Here is a 6605-nt window from a genome sequence, read left to right as displayed (position 1 = left end):
GGGATGGGCTCCAATCCACCCCGCCCCCACCCCCAGCAGAGACTGGGCAAACCCCCAGGAGCGAGGCTGGACTGCATCAGCCCAGCCCTGCTCCCAGCATGCACTGACAGAAGTTCATGAAGGCGCTCTGCTTTGGAGAACTTCTGAAGTGTGATCAGGTGCTTTTAAAGAGCTCTGCAGCCATGCAATTCTGTCAGGGCATGGCTATAGAGTGCTTCAGGGGGCTGATGGCATGACAAAACACCACTTCTGTCAATGCCCTAAAAGTCAGGGATGTCAAATATTCACACTTGCTAGTTGCACAGGGGTAGGCAACAGTTTTTGGTCTGAGTGCTGAAAAAACCACAATGCCTATCTTGTAAGCTGTCGGAGTGCTGGCATGCCACAAAAACAAAACTGGGGCAGAGGGGCTACATGGCAGGATGCACTGCATATTTAATACAATTAATAATCATCAATCTTGCTTTTTTTTAACTTTTTTTTTACAGTAAATAGAGAGCTGGTGTCAGGCAGGGAGTGGGGGCTGCCCAAGGGCTCTGCTGCTTGGGCCACAGCGGGGGGCCCAGCACCACCAGAGGTGGGGCCCAGCCGGCCCGTGCAGCTCCGCGGGGATGGGACGCAGCCACCCTGCCCACAAATGGATGCTACCTGGCTGCAGCAGGACACCAAGCTCAGGGAGCTGGTCTCTGTGCCAGCCGGGTACACTGCAAATGGGAGCTGCAGCCTCAGGCTGTTCCCCTGGCTCTGGGAACAGCCAATACAGCCGGTGCTCAGGCCTGAGGCAGCCGGGAGCCTGCAGTGCAGCGGTCCTGTGCAGTGCCTGCCCCAGCCCTGGCCCTTTCAGGGGAGCTGCGGGTGGGCAAGGCTGGGACCTGGGCAGGCTGAGGCAGCCGCGGTGGCTGTTCCCAGGCTCCAGGGGGCTCCCGCAGCCAGGCCCCTGCATCAGAGATGGCTCTGCCCTGCCTGCGCTGTGCCCAGCATGCAGGGAGGTTGATCCTGGAGAGGGAAGCCCCCTGAGCCTTGTGTCCTACCTGGGCCAGGCAGCATCCCCACATGTGCAGGTGGCTGCAACCCATCCCTGAGGAGCTGTGTGGGCCAGGCCATGTCCCCCATGGGTACCACTGGGCACCCCACCCCGCCCGCCCACCACAGCTTGAGCCCACAGAGCCCCGGGGCCGCCCCCACTTCCTGCCCAGCTCCCACCTTCCTAAGGACCCGACCGGGCTGGCTTGCCCGTGGTGCTTCCCCCCACACCACCCAGACCCTGTCCCAACTGCCCAGCCCCAGCATTCAGCACCTCAGTGCTGCCCCAGGTGGGACAGGGCGTCTGCCTGCCTGGGCAGCTCCCTCCAGGGGCCAGCCGGGCTGGAGGGCACAGCCTGGGAGCAAGGGGCGAGGGCAGTAGGACACAGACAGCCTCCCTGCCTGCGCTCCCCTGGCTCCGCCCCGTGCCTGCTGCAGCGCTGGCACTTGTGGCTATGCAGCCCGGAGCAGCAACTTAAACAAACAAACAAACAATTTCTTTGCAGTGCCTCCCGGCCTGCTGGGAAAAATGTCTCCGCATGCCACTAATGGCAAGCGTGCTGGGGGTTGCCGACCCCTGGTCTAGAAGGAGGAGATGGTGAGGATGGAAGGAGTGGTGGAAGACAGAAAGGAAGTGGGAATAAGGCCTAGAAACTCCAGAGCTTGCTGATGACTGCAGAAAGGCAACGAGAAGGATGCATGGGAGGGGGAGTTGTAGAAGGGTTGAGAACAGGACAGGGCCTCTCTGACAAATCTTGTGACTGCTTAGTATTTGCGCAAACCATGTGGAGCTCTGAAAATCCGGCCATTGTGCAAGGCAGTCAGGAGACAGCCTTGTCTCTGTCCTAATTAGCTTCTTTAACTGCTTTTCAAATTAATTACTTTAAAATGAACAGGCCTCAGCAGGGGGCCATTCAGGGCTAGCGACAGGAGACAAAGCTATTCGCCTACCTGTACATTGCTAGTTTAATTCCAGCTCATGTTGGTAATTGCCCTATTTGCCAAGATTTCCTTGTGTGCTAGTAAGGATCTGGCTTGCTGTTGTCTGGAGGTTTATGTTTAGGGCCCAATTTAAATCACGATTTTACATGTTTTTCATGAAATTCATGGAATTAAGTGATTTTCATGAAAAATGTGATTTGCAGTGAAATGCCACAGTACAACCTCTTGCTCTTACAACCCTCCACGACCAGGGTTGCCCCCCCCCCAGCCCAGCCAGCCTCCATGAAGTAGATTAGAGGCAGTGGCTGCCTCCTCAGCTCCATCTTTGTGTGCTGGCCCAGTCTGCCCAGCCCAGCCCAGCCCCACGCTATGTTCAGTGCTGGGGGAAGCCATTGCCTGCCCAGCCCCTCTGCAGCCCAGAGGCAGAGGGGGGCCAGAGCCCCTGAGATGGCAGTGGCTCGAGGTGGCAGCAGCCAGCAGGGAGAAGCCAGGTGCTGCCTGCCCAGCCCAGCCCAGCCCAGCCCAGCCGAGCTCCAGCTGAGACCAGGAAAGCAAAGGTATGGCTGGGGTCAAGCCCTCCCTCATACCTCCCCATCCCTGGGGGGCAGCCAGTGGGGTGGTGGGTGGCGAAGGGGCTCCATGCCCTCCCCACCCCGCACTGGGTGTGGAGGTGAGGGGAAAGCCCCTGCCATGGGAGATGGAAGGGGATCCCATCCTCCCTCCCCTCAGCACCTGCCCCTGCTCAGTGGAGGAGTAGTGGGGAATGAGGCTCTATTGGCCCCTCTTCTTCCTCCTCCCCGGTGCAGGAGGGAGAGGGTTTCTTGGAATAAGCTGACTGCAGCACGGGGGGACGGGGGTGGGTCCTGGCCCAGGGGCATGTCAGCTTTGCAATACAGCTTTGTGCAGCCAAGCTGGGCTGCTGCTGGGAGTGGGTAGGGGGGGAAGAGGCTCTCAGGTAATCAGGCAGGGGAGGCACCACAATCTGGCCATGAAAATGGCAGCACCTGCTATGATAGGGCTATGATATTAGAGAGCTGGGCCCATGATTTAAACCAGGCTCTGGTTACGTTAGTTGGGAAGGCTTGAATATTTTTTCTTGCAATATGTCTGTCTATAAATATAACTGTCAGAAAACCTCATGTTGCACCAGTTACTTATGTTTTCACCAGCACAAGACCATGGTGCCAGGAAATAAGGAACTCAAGGGCCTGGAAAGCCGGAGAGCTCTGCATGCTGGGAGCTGAGTACTTTGGAAATCTGGTTAAAGGTGCCACAATGAGACTGCTGGTTACTGGGCACTTTTTCAAATCAGGTTTGTATTTAACCTGTCCAGCTAGGATCTAAGCAATTCTGAAAATCTGGCCCCAGTTGTAGGCTGTGAGCACTTGGAAATCTGGCCCTGTGGGTGGATATACATGAAGAAGTGTCATGACTATAACTATTTTATTATAACTATGCCAGTGTAGCTAAGCTGCCTTAGTTACAAGGGTATAACTCACTGCATAGACCAGGGGTAGGGAACCCTGGCATAGGTGCCTGAGTGTGGCACATGAAGGTATTTTGCTTGGCACATGCACCTCAGGGTAGACAGTGGGGAAGGGGCTGGAGCTGTGCTGCTACAACAAGGATTGGACCCCTCCTAACTTCCCCACTGTCTGCCCCTGGGCACACCAACATCTTACAAGTTGAGGTAGTGGGTGTTTTTGGCACTCTGCCCAAAAACATTGCTGACCCCTGCCCTGGAATAGACACTCTTATCCCAGCATCAGTGGCATTTTTTGACGGAGCTTAACCAGCTTCCCCAGTAGCATAGACTAAACTAGAAAAAGGCACTGTTATACTGGAATAAGAGTGTCCACCCAGGATATTATCCCTGTATAACTACAACAGCTTAATAAATTCATCCCTTACCTGGCTCCCATTGATCTTTTTTCCTATGGGAGATGGGTCCCTAACTCACTTAGGTTGCTTTGAATATTTCATCCTAAGCTCTCTCACAGGCAGCTAAACTGTGGCCTACTTTTCATTGCAAATGTTTAGGCTGTTTCTGGTGAATGAGTTGTAGCGTGAGTCATTCCAGTGTTCTTCCTCCACGTCTTATCATAAAGTTGTTTTACGAGGGTTGGTAGATCTCAGTCCTATAGTACAAGTTATTTCACAAACTTTCATTGTTCTGATCCTGTTTCTACTTGAAATCAGGTAGATGTTTGGCTTTGCTGCCAAGGAGACTATAACCAGATCGGTACCTTTAAGTTCTAATACAAGTCATTGCTGTCATGTCAGTGGATCAGATGGTTCATATAAGTTGTTTCTAGCTCTAAACTCTACCACAAAGCATTTCATCAGTATTTTCAACTCTTAATCTCAGTGGAGGTAGGACTGTGTTTTTGCTAGCAAGGAATCAGTCTAGCAAATTGGGGACAGAGCTGGGAGTCAGGAGACCTGGGGTCTATTCCTGTGACACTGGATAATTTACTTGATCTCTTCCTACCCTCTGCCTGTGGTCTATGGAGACTCTAAGCACTGGCGGGATAGGACTTTCTCCTGCTACTTACCCAATTAGGATTGGAGCCCCGTTGTACAAGGTGCAAGTCATGTCTAAAACTCATGACGTATTGTGCCAGACAACAATGCCCTCAAACGTGCCACACTGCTCAGTGGGGACCACCTCTGGAAATGGAAGCAGGATAGCCACGTTTGCACAGTACTGCAGGCAGCTGGTCAGCACTGCTGGGAGTCAATCCTCAGCACCACTGTCTGGCTTAGTAAGTCTGTGGTGCAAACATGGACTGTGTACAGCATCAAGAAATGCTGCTTTCCTGATCTGGACTGGGATATCTGGTACTAATGTATAGCTAATAATTTCCATAACGGTTAATATCACTGGAAGTGATAGTTACTATAAGGCCTGAAGACAACTGTGTCATTGGTATTTTTTGCTTCAAAAGTAAAAGGCCACCATTTTACTACTGCCTTAGTCCCATTTGAATCTGGAACTGTTTCAATTGTAGAACAGCGCCCTCTTTTAATCATTCTCTCGCTTTATTCTATTAGCAGCTTTTGTTGCACATGTGCCTGATGAATGGATGCCAAGACACCCTGAGACCCTCAAAATATTAAGACGATGATTATCAAAAACATTACGATGATGCTATATTATTGGAATGGAAGGATGACATTTATACAGACACACACTTAATATCTGGTATTAGGGTCATTTGGGGGGTTTCATTTGCATTCTTATGTATGTAGACATATACAATTTGTGTTACAGAAACAAAACACGATTAGTATGATGGATATAGCCCAAAGAGTGCGAGGAGACACAACCCAATAGTGACATGATCTCTAGTGATTTAATAGCAAATAGATTACATGGAGACCATTGAAGTTTATGATTCACTGACAAATATTGTGCATGAAACACAGTTATTGTGCACAGAAACAGTTATTTCTAAGCAAGCAAATTCTTTTCCTTTCATGTATGCCACTGGCAGTCTAACTCACTGTGTTATAGCATATTTCCACCTTAAACCAAGTCAGAAGCATACACATCTATGAATATAAATCAAATCCTTAAAGTGTTCATACAGTGCAGGCTCAAAAGATTAACATACTTAATCCTACCGATGTGCTAATACAGCAGAGAGAGACAGAGAGATTCTATGTAGCGCAATCCTCCCTTATCAAAACATACATGAATATCTTGGGCTAGTCCCCCCCTTTTTTAATATTAAGCATCTACTCACCTTGAGGACCAAACAGGACCTGCTTGCTTCTTAGGTTTGGTTACCTGCTTCTGATACTCCATCCAGCCACTGACTAGCTCGTGGAGGATCATTACATACAGAAGGAAAATTAAAATCCTCGGGTCCATTCGGGGCACTTCTGGATCTGCCTCATTGGGAACTGGAGACATTGAGCCAGGGGCAAAGGAAGGTCAGCTGGAGGGGTGCAGTTCCTAATGGCCTCTCTCTCTCTGTCCTTGTAGCAGAGTGGGGTGGAGGGCTGGGAAAGGAGGCTGCTGAAGAGAAGCCTTGCTGGCTCGAATTGTGCAGAGTGAATTAATGCTGTAAAATCTCCCTCGGGGACAGAGAGGACTGGCGCCTATTACACAAAGCAGCATAAACAGAGCTGCAGATGTTATGGACGTTTCCCTTTATGGGGCTGATTATATCCTCTGCTACTTGATTCTTTTCTTCTCTCTCCCTCTCTCTCTTGCTTATGTTTTCCCTGCATTACTCTGCAGCCATGAGCTTCCTACACTTTCCTCACACAAGCAACTCAGCTTCAGAGCAATCCATTTTGATTGGCTCCGGTAGGTGAGAGTTGGCTGTTGCGTCCCTTAAGCTTAGGAACCGTAGCACGGTGAATGTCAAAAATCCAAGGATATGCTAGGGGCTCCTTGTCAGATGGTTCCCAATATTTCTTTTAAGATTAGTCTACAGCTAAACAATGCCAAACCCATTCTCTCCATAGAGATTTGTTTACTGAAAAATCCTTCCCCACCCCTGATTTCTCCTTCTTCCCCTGCTTCCTTTGTTACTATTAACTCAATTGTTGTTGAAGTCTGTAAAGCTTTTGAAGCTAATACAACGTACATGAAAATCCTGATGCTGAAGGTTCTCCAACCCCCCCTT

At 50.5% G+C, this 6605-nt stretch overlaps 1 long non-coding RNA gene across 1 annotated transcript in view; it reads right to left on the bottom strand.

Annotated features, from left to right (window-relative positions):
• LOC109292859 overlaps positions 1-6573 on the bottom strand; it is an 8935-nt gene extending 2362 nt beyond the window's left edge. Inside the window, exon 1 of the long non-coding RNA XR_002096190.1 lies at positions 5715-6573. This is a non-coding gene — a long non-coding RNA (uncharacterized LOC109292859). The remainder of the gene's footprint in view (positions 1-5714) is intronic.
• Positions 6574-6605: the final 32 nt, after the last annotated feature.

The sequence above is a fragment of the Gavialis gangeticus genome, unplaced genomic scaffold, assembly GCF_001723915.1.
Source record: "Gavialis gangeticus isolate Ggan-Ray unplaced genomic scaffold, GavGan_comp1, whole genome shotgun sequence".
NCBI classification, from domain to species: Eukaryota; Metazoa; Chordata; order Crocodylia; family Gavialidae; genus Gavialis; species Gavialis gangeticus.
This window is presented reverse-complemented; position numbering and strand designations above follow the sequence as displayed.